General features: G+C 42.0%; 1 pseudogene; it reads right to left on the bottom strand.

The window, feature by feature from the left end:
* Positions 1-4705: 4705 nt before the first annotated feature.
* Positions 4706-7208, bottom strand: LOC149180614 (ubinuclein-1-like; annotated as a pseudogene).
* Positions 7209-10671: the final 3463 nt, after the last annotated feature.

Genomic DNA, 10671 nt, shown 5'->3' with positions numbered 1-10671 from the left:
ACATGCCTCTGAACTGTTCCGAACTGTATTACAATGAGGCTCGAAGGCCTATTTATTGTTGAGAAACAATGGAAAACCCTTCACATCCCGAAACCTAACCCTAGAAGATGAAACGCCAAATTGTGGGCCCCGTTTGGGTAAATTGGTACATCAATTTCCCGGGTCGTAACTTTGGCATACGATCTTCGTTTGATGCGTACAATAGCTCGTTAGAAAGATCTATCCGAGCACTACCACTTTGGGAAGGGCAACATTGGTCTATAGACCCATGTTGCCCCCAGATTCCCAAAAAAACATCGTTTAGGGCCTCAAAACGGCTCCGGAAGTTCAGGACCCGAAAAACTGCTAAAAATAGTAAGTTGTGCTACAATTAAGGAAACTGAAAATGCTGAGAGAGACAGTTGTGGGGTCCAAATGGGTTGGTGGGTGGCCACCAACATCCACCTGGATCATTCCTCCCCCCTTAGGAAGCAATGGTCCCCATTGCGTTGAGTTCCTCCATCTGCTGAACTTGTCCTGCAATCTCTGATGTGTCCAGTGATGGTGGGAAGCATGGTCGACGATGGTCCACATTGAACATTTGGTGCAGGCGAAGGAATGGAGGAATGTTGTGCTCCAAAGCATTGTTCCCCATAGCCTTGGTACTGCTGTAAGGACCATGTCGGTGTGGTCTGAGCTTCTGATGGGTTCTGGTAAGGCGTTCTTTCTGTCGATGCAACCAGACTTTGTTGCCCACCTGAAACTTATGTGGTACCCCTGTGGGTGAGGAGAAGTTGTTCCTGTGTTCTGTCATGACCGTATCCTTTTGCTGCTGCTGCTGCATGGAGGAACCCTTTGCAGGGGTCATGGGTGTAGCAACGATCTTCCCCTTATTTTGGGAGTGAACCAGACAAATGAATTTCCTGGTCTGTGATATGAGCTTGCTGCCTTTCTTAGCAGTGATCAAAGATGTGGCAGTAGGTGGAGCTATCTCTGGTATCCTGTATAATGAATCACCCAAAGAAATAATGACAGCGCGAGGCCTTGACTCATACACAGCATGTCGCCTCCATAAGTATGGTTGGCCTAATAATACATCGCAAACATCCAGAGGTGTAACATCACACAATACCTCGTCTGTGAAGGGCTTGATGCTGTAGGGAAGGCGGCACTGCTGGCGAACTTTGAGATCTCGTCCTTCATGAAGCCACCCGATACTGTACGGCTGCGGGTGTGGTGTAGTCGGTAGGCCCAACCGCTTCACGACCTCTGCTGAAACCAGGTTCTTTTGGCTACCACTGTCGACAATGAATCGCAGCGGTGAACCCTTCACCCACATCTGTGAGTGGAAAAGACGCTCCCCCTCCTCTGGATCTTCGGGCTCATTTTTCTTGATCTTGGCGGTGGCAACAGTGGCAGTGGGATCCGCATCAATGATCTGCTTCCCTTTGCCATTCACCTTGTCGGGTTCTGGCTCAGGATCGGAACATGCATCTGATTCGGAAGCCTTCAACTCAGCCACCAACGACTGCTTGGTCCGACACTCACTTGTGTTATGAGTGGGACTCTTGTGGAACTCACACCACTTTCCTGTGTCCTTCCTCGGCTTCGTGGTGTTGTTCTTTTCTTGCGGCCTTGACGGGTTGTCTTGGGTCACCCCGCCTTGGCTTTGTCCTTTGGGCTTCGGATTTGCAGATCCAAAGTCTCGCTTCTTCTGTTTGAACTTTTGCTCGATTTTGACAGCGTATCGGTATGCTGTGCCGAGTGAGGGGATGTCCAAGAACACCATCTCTTCCTGGATGTATCTATGCAGGCAGCCACGGTATTTGAGTACCAGATGCAGCTCAGAATCTTTGATACCCAACTGTGTGCGAAGGGTATGAAAAATGTTTGTGAACTCCGGTACATCTTGGTCTCGTCCCTGCCGCAGTGTGGTCCATTTGATGTATTTGTCCTCATAGCTTCCGACAGGGTAATACTGCTCCTTGATGGCATCCCGAAAGTCATTCCAAGTGGGTGCGGCTGAAAATAGTGAGCCTGTACTTTCATCCTTCTGCTCGCAGTAGGTTTCCCACCAGTCCTTGACGTGGGGGGCTGCTTTGAGAAGAGCGAAAACAATCTTTTCCCGACTTGAAAATTCATGAACAGAAAAATACCCATCTAGCAGATTTAACCATTTATCTACGGCATCTGCGTCTATTTGACCCTCGAAGATGGGATTTCAAAATTAACTTGTACCTTGAAGGGTGTGGCATTTCCAGAGTCGCTTTTGGAAGCCGATGCGTCGCCTCTGGGTAGCCGCTGAAGAATCTGCGCAAAGCTATCCATCATCGCGTTCCTTTGCCGCTCGAGCGCTTCTTCGAGCAAGATTTTGATAGGATCTCCTGCCCCCTCGTCTTTCTTCTCATCCGCCATGGGAGGCCGTCGGGATTTGCGAGGCTGGTCTTGCAAAGGTTCGACCAGTTCAAGCCCTAACTCCTTATATCCCGACCTCGTTGGGGACATGCAAAGAAAAACAGAGAAAAAGCAGACCGCTCTGATACCACTGATCCGGATTTAAATAGGAACGCAATAGATTACAGAGATAACCATAAATACAGAGGTGCAATAACCATAAACACATAGATGCAGCGGAAATAATGCTTCATTTCATTAATGGAAAATACTGAAATCTGCTTACAACCAGAAATGGCAAGAAACTAGCTAGGGCGATGGTAGCTTATCTCTGAGAAGAGATGTGCGGCTACATGCCTCTGAACTGTTCCGAACTGTATTACAATGAGGCTCGAAGGCCTATTTATTGTTGAGAAACAATGGAAAACCCTTCACATCCCGAAACCTAACCCTAGAAGATGAAACGCCAAATTGTGGGCCCCGTTTGGGTAAATTGGTACATCAATTTCCCGGGGTCGTAACTTTGGCATACGATCTTCGTTTGATGCGTACAATAGCTCGTTAGAAAGATCTATCCGAGCACTACCACTTTGGGAAGGGCAACATTGGTCTATAGACCCATGTTGCCCCCAGATTCCCAAAAAAACATCGTTTAGGGCCTCAAAACGGCTCCGGAAGTTCAGGACCCGAAAAACTGCTAAAAATAGTAAGTTGTGCTACAATTAAGGAAACTGAAAATGCTGAAAGAGACAGTTGTGGGGGTCCAAATGGGTTGGTGGGTGGCCACCAACATCCACCTGGATCAGTAAAATATTTGAAGGTGGAGGCAAATCAAGAATTGCTTGAACCTTTAATGGATCGAGTCGAATCCTCTCTCTAGACACTACAAATCCAAGCAATCTACCAAAACCAACACAAAACACACATTTGTGTGGACTGAGTCGCATTTTGTAGTTGTTAGCACCTAAATCTGCCTCAGGCTAAAGGAAGGCAAAAATTAGGGTAACCACAAACCACGCTCAGTCTGGTAGCTAGCCCTACAAGAGCAGGAGAGGTCTCTCTCCGAGTCACGCTCAGTGAATAGATGATCGAAAACGGTCTGAGATGACTTACAATGCAATATTTACCTTAGGCTAGTAAGTGAGTAGGGATTCGGGAAACAATTTTATGAATGACTGAGCTTCTGGGATGTTATGGGACCGGCACCAGCAAAGAATAGAGAATTGAATATGAAGGCACAGATTATTCCGTGAGGCAAGGTAGGCGGAAAGAGCAACAATTTCGGTTTAAGGTAACGCGGAATGGAAGATTGCTAAAGAAAGTGAAAAGGACATAGTCGCATGGATCCTTTTCAACAGAAGAATAACACTCTACATGAAATTTTCCCACAGGCAGAGCAATATAAATTGAATTCTACCTAATCTCACTTAGAAAATTTCACTGAAATGAAACGTAAATTGAATTATGAAACATAACAAGATACATATGGAACATAAGAACACATTTTCTACACTCACAACCACAAGAATCTCATGAAACAGAGCCACATCTTTTCATTAAATCCCTATCAAAAAACTGTACGGTGAAGTTTCCTTCACACCTCTCCCACTGTTTTCCAGAACTCATAACCCTTTACACATAAATTTTCATACAATAAATAGACTCAAGAATGGGAAAACAGATCGATTTGAGAATAGGGGCCATTTCACCTAAAATCATGAGAATAGGAAAGGTCTGCTCTAGAAAGCAGCAGCCTTACATTTGTTTGTTGATGGCCAATTAAAAGACAGAATCTGGAGTGTGGACCCTTTGAATTGCAACTGCAGTTAAAAATAGACCATTGTTTCCTATCTTTCTACTGCGGTGACTCTTCACCTTACGCTGGCCCTTTGAATCAAAAACTAATTTTACAATAAAAACGGTTTCCACTAAAATTTTCCTTTAATGAACGCACTCAGTTGTAATTTGCTAAGCTCAACTCATGTCTCTATTTTGCAGAAATTACTTATATCACTGGTCTGAGAGAGCCGGTCTAATGAAAGAATAACAATGATCACCCTGCACACCTCCACTGTGAACCAAAACACTATGAAGAGTATATAAATTGTGCACACTTCTATCTGCATCTGGAGAGAGATATTTGCCATTGTCTCTGTCTATGTCAAGTGAAGTAGAAATTCATATCAATCATCTATCTTGACCATTGTGTCTCATATGAAATCATATTCAACGCTTCAACTGAAGTTGTAGTACGGGAGGAAAACCAAGGAAGGCAACACCTTTTCTTGCCTTCTGAAGTCCATACTGCTCGGCATGATATTTGTTATCACCATCAAGTTTTCTCAACTTCAAGATACTTATCAAATGAAGCATAGACATCTCGAAAGCCTTCTTGGTCCAGCTTGTTCGTTTCCTTCTCTTCAAAGGAACACGCTTTCATATGCCCTGTATATGTATTTTCTATACCTAAATCTATTTTTGGTTTACTTTTTTTTTTTTTCGATGGGATTCCTACACATTTATTCCATTCAATTTCCCAATCTGAACCCTTATTCTCACCTTTTTCAAAATACTTCTGTTTTCGGTCAATAATAGATGAAGACTTTGGATCTGCAATCCTGTATTGCAGTATATTACCTCTATTTAAATATTCATTATGAACTTGCTCCACCATAGTTTGCTTGTCACAAGGAGTTGAATCTTCATAGCTGGGATTAGAAACAGTTCCAGTATTCACATCTCCATTCCATCCATCGGTACTCAATTTTACTGGAGCCTTCTTTCGTTTAGTCATCTCTCCACCACCATTAGTAATCTTATTCAATTTCTTTTTTCGCTCCTTTGCTCTATAGACTGCATGTTTTATGCCATTGTTGTCCATCCAACCTTCTGGCCAAAGTTCAGCAAGCTCTATGTATAGTTTCTTTATTTGTGGGCCTTTGTGTTCATCCATTCCCTCAACATACTGATCATAGAGATCACAAAGTTGGTCTTCGGTTGCATAATCCCACTTGTAGCATCCATTCAATTTTCCTTTTTCTACAGAGGTTGACACTGCTTGTAAATCATCCAATGAACCTTCTTGCCTGCTTTCCTGAGCTTGCAAAGAAGATACTTGCATTTGGACCATTTCAGTCACCTCCTTTTTTATGTGTTCAAGCCTACCTTCTTTTTCCTGCTTGGCCGACATTCTTGATGCAGTCATTTCCTTCATGTTTCTCTTCAATGTTTTAAGCCGCATTCCATGGCTTAAAATGCCCATAAGACGATTAATTACATCATTCGAGATTTTTCCTTGTTTTGCCGCCAACCTAGCTACTTTGCCAAGCTTTTGCTTGACATCACGAGGTATACGCTTTTTCACCACTTGGCATGACTGATCTGATTCTTGAATGCCAGTAGAAGGTGGACGCAATTCAGCAACTCCCTTTTCCAAATCTTGGAAGGCTTTGTCCAGAATAGTGCATTTAGGCCTTGCAGGACTAGCTTCCTTATGAAGCGGTAGTGAAGGTTTGATTTTGGAGGTCGATATCTGGTATACAACATGATTCACATCCACTGAATTGTCACCTTCTTCAACTTTCTCAAAGGCTCTACTTTTATTGGAGGTTGACATATCATTTGCACACTTCATCAATTGTGTTGTATGGAATTCATTTCCAAGAGTTGCATGTTTATCTGAGTGATATTGCATATCAACATTTGAAGGTTCAGCCATGATTGCCTTCTTGACAGTGGTTTCTTTAGAGCCTGCAATCGAAATATTTGGAATTGCCCCAGCCTTATTAAACACCTCAATGCCTACAACAGTTGGCTCTGTTTCACAATGAACTTATTTTCATCTCTCAGCTTTTAATGAACTGGGCCCAACGTGAACATTTCCTAGTTTTGATTCTTGCTTTTTCAATGGTTTTTCATCTGAATATTCACCAATAGAAAGACAAGTGATATCCTGATCAGAGCTTGTGGTATTCATACCCACCAAAGGTCCACTTCTTGCAGCTACCTTTATTCGAAGAGCACCTGTCTTTGACAATTTTCTTGGAATCTCTTCATCATTTGGCATCTTCTTGGTATCTTTCCTTCTCCTTTTCTTTGGAGCAAGCATGGGAGAGGCAGTAGGCTCATTCGAGTGTTCTAATTTCCCTCTGTTGATGAAAAAATCCTGGGTGCTTTGTCTTTCCCCCATCAACTGAGAAGTACTCATCCAGTTCTGTATCATCTATAAATGAGTCTTCAGTATCATACTGGTCGTCGTCTGGAATTTTATCTAGCTCTTCTTCATCACTACTTCCAATTCCCTTGTACAAACGTTCGATCCTCTCAATAAATGCACTAAATCGATGTGAAGGAGCTGAAACCGGATCCGTTTGCACAACAGAATCCCCAGTTGTGGCCTCTGGAGCAATCTGAGCCTCCAAAGCAGGGTGAGCTCCGACGGGTGGTTCAACAGGACGAGACTGAACGGCCTTCTGAGAATCTTTAATCAATTTCTTCCCTGAAACAAATGTGGTCTCGTCCGTCTTCAGTTCTATATGGAATCGTGGTCTTCCCTGTGGAACTGAAAAGCTAACTACCCCAGGAGATGACGATGAGGTTTCTTCCACCATTGTTTCTCTATACTGCCAGAACAAATTATTATTATTATTATTCAATAAATCAATCCTTGTTATGGTCTCACCATATAACCAAGCTCCACCAACTTCCGGATTTCTTTCCACCGAAGAAGAAGATCAAAACTTTCCCGAAGAATATCAAAACTTTCCTCAATCACAGAATTTTTACGACTGTCTTATACTCATTATATTATATCCTTCCTCAATTGGAAGATTACTAAAAAATCGGGAATTTAAAATGTATTTCGAATTTATAAAGCAGAGAAGTTATTGGTGTGACCGGAGCAATTTTGAATTTGAAATTTATAAGCGGTGGCATAATTTATGTGGTGTTCCGGCTCTGTGTGTCGTGAACACAGCTATTGTGCCGCGCTGGTCTGGTGGGCTGCGTGCTTGTAAATTTCCACTGGCAATTTTAGATCAGTGCGCCGCGTGCATCCTATGAGCTGCACACTCCTTGTATGCACCGTGCACACTGTCAACACACTATCGGCCTCTCCAACACTGAAATTCACTCTTCAACCTCCAAATTCGGCTTTCTCCTTTGGATTTTTGTGAATGTTTGACATGCAGATAGGTTGTCAAAAACAATGGATTTGCTTTACAATTTAATATAGCTCTACTCTAATGTGCTGACTAAGATTTGATTTTTTAGTAAAACTTTGCAAACAGTTGTTCGAGTGGCACTTTGTTCTCTCACCACAAGTTTGGTTTACATGAATGCGCATGTACCTTTCGATCTGTTTCCTCAATTGTTGACTCCCACAAACTTCACAACAAACACGGCTGTAATTCTGTTGCATATGTTCTCTCAAAGCCTTTACACTTGTGAAGTGTTTCAAACAACCAAGCTCAGCAAACAACACCGTCTTGATTTCTTTGGAGTTTACTTCCTTTGAATCAGCTAGTGGTCCTAAGAAGGACCCTTTTGGAAGTCCTTGCTTTCTGCCAATGCTGCAGAACCTTTATCACTTTCTCATTTTGAAATGGCTCTCTTGTACCTATCTTTGAATTTTTGGAGTGAATAATGAATCCCGTCTATCTGTTGCAGGATTGCTGAGGCTGCTGAAGATAATAAGGTGACCAAGGCCTGTATTTGAAATTCTTCATGACGGAAAACTTTAAAAATACACTTATTACTAACCATTGATTTGACGATTCCCTCTTCAAAACAGAGTTTTGAAGAGGAATCAACCTTGAGCATTATTGATGATGGCAATCTTGAAATGAAAACTTATTGATCCTCCCTCTAGCCTACAAGCGTTATTTCACACTTCTGGAGACAAAACCCTGGACTCAAGAATTAAAATGACTCTTTTTGACCAAAATGGCATTTGATGACTGCAAATGACGAGAAATGAACCTTGGTGAATTTGACTCTGACAGAGGACTGACAAGACTGAGTCTAACATTGGCTCCAATTGGGATGGCAGCTACCGCTCTGTGGAGGTGCCAAGAACATCAGATCTCTGGAAGAGCTAGACAGTGCCTTCGTCCATTGGGCTATGGAGTCCATTATTCCGAAAAACCAACATGACTCAATTTATTGACTGAAACTTGACTGAAACTGACTCAATGCAAACTAACATGACTGAAAAAACTTGACTCTAACAAACTAACTCAAAGTGGCAAAGACCTGGACTTAAAACTTAAATCTTGGTGGCAGTACGTGGCCACCTGTGTTTCTTACAAGACAATATATCCTCAAACTATATCAAAATTCCAATGCAACCAATCAAGAAGATGGCTTCTTGACTGATTCTTCCTATCAGATTTTCTGGTCAACAATACAAACTGATCACTGAGCATCCAAAAAAATAGTTGACCATGATCTCCTTCATCACTGAACACTGCAATAAACACTTTCACAACTGAATGCAACAAATCTGCCATTGGATCCTGAAAAACATGAAGTCTTTCCTCCTGCTGAAGAAACAAGGTGTCCTTTGCTTCAAATTCTGATCTTCCTTCATCATGTACTTCAGTAAGAGTATGCTCCCGGGCTTCAAAAAACTCTGAACAGGTAGATGAGCAGATATCTTCTTGGAAAAAAAATTCAACACATGTAACATATGAAGAAAAATTTGAATGGAAATCCTAAATGTTTTGATCTTCTGTGGTGTGAATGTATTGTAGGTCATCTTGCTGTTCATGAGCTGACTGGATGACCTCCTCATGAAGATCTGGTTCTGTGAGATGAGAGCATTTAGATCTGTAACTCTGTTTTCTTCATGCCAGATGATCTCAACAGCAGAGTTCTTCTTTATGGGATTCAGAACAAGGTATTCTTGGTCATCACAATCTGAATCTGGAACTGAAATAGCTGTCCTGACATTATCACATTCTGAAATTAGGACTGAACTTACTTGCATGCCGTCTTCTTCTATTGACAGATCTGAACCGACACTCTTTCTTTCATCACCTTCAGCCATATGGAACTCTTCAACCTGCTGATTTTGATCCTGTTGCAAATTTTCCTCTAAGAGTTCTGTAGACTGCTGAAACGGATTTTCATATGCTTCCATGATTCTTCATCCACAAAATTATCATCTTCATAATATTTCTCAAGGCTTTCGATAAAACTATGAACATGGCTACAACAGTTCTAAACTAAAGTCAAGGATGGATATGATTCTTTGTACCTTTCAAAGAATACCGCATGAAAATCCTTTAAGCAATAAATAGAAGCAGGTGGCAAACTTTCATACCAAGATCGAGCTTCGTCTTCCGGAGTAGCCATAAACATTTTCATCAAAAAATCTTCAGGAAAATCAATCTTTAATGTATGCACGTGAATGTGAAATTTCACCAGATGAAGAGCAGCGTCATTACCTTCCACATTTCTGAACACAGGCAAATTCTTTGACCAATCTACCTTGGGAATTTTATTTGGAAAACCTGGAATGTGATCTCGGATCATGGGAGCGTATCTTCTTGCAATCTAATCCATCTTGAAAATGTCAAAGCTACTGATCTCTCTGCAGTGAAGTCACCATGAAGCATTGATTGTTGGATTCTTCAGTGAATAGAGTCGCCAGGTGAATGATTTCAGCCGTCTTCTTATGTCTGATCGTTGTTCACCATCAACCATCAGATCTGAGCTTGATAGATGTATTGGGGCAAGCCAATCTTCAAGCAAACCATTTTCATCCCCAGTATGGTCGCCACTATGTTAGCACCTAAAGCTGCCTCAGGCTGAAGGAAGGCAAAAATTAGGGTAACCACAAACCACGCTCAGTCTGGTAGCTAGCCCTACAAGAGCAGGAGAGGGCTCTCTTCGAGTCACGCTCAGTGAATAGATGATCAAAAGCATTTTGAGATGACTTACAATGCAATATTTACCTTAGGCTAGTAAGTGAGTAGGGATTCGGGAAACGATTTTATGAATGATCGAGCTTCTGGGATGTTATGGGACCGACACTTAGCAAAGAACAGAGAATTGAATATGAAGGCACAAATTATTCCGTGAGGCAAGGTAGGCGGAAAGAGCAGCAATTTCGGTTTAAGGTAACGCGGAATGGAAGATTGTTGAAGAAAGTGAAAAGGGCATAGTCGCATGGATCCTTTTCAATAGAAGAATAACACTGTACATGAAATTTTCCCACAGGCAGAGAAATATAAATTGAATTCTACCTAATCTCACTTAGAAAATTTCATTGAAATGAAATGTGAATTGAATTAT

This window comes from Pinus tabuliformis, chromosome 3_2, assembly GCF_031772625.1.
Source record: "Pinus tabuliformis cultivar Carrire ecotype Pingquan chromosome 3_2, CPIR1, whole genome shotgun sequence".
Taxonomy (NCBI): Eukaryota; Viridiplantae; Streptophyta; class Pinopsida; order Pinales; family Pinaceae; genus Pinus; species Pinus tabuliformis.
This window is presented reverse-complemented; position numbering and strand designations above follow the sequence as displayed.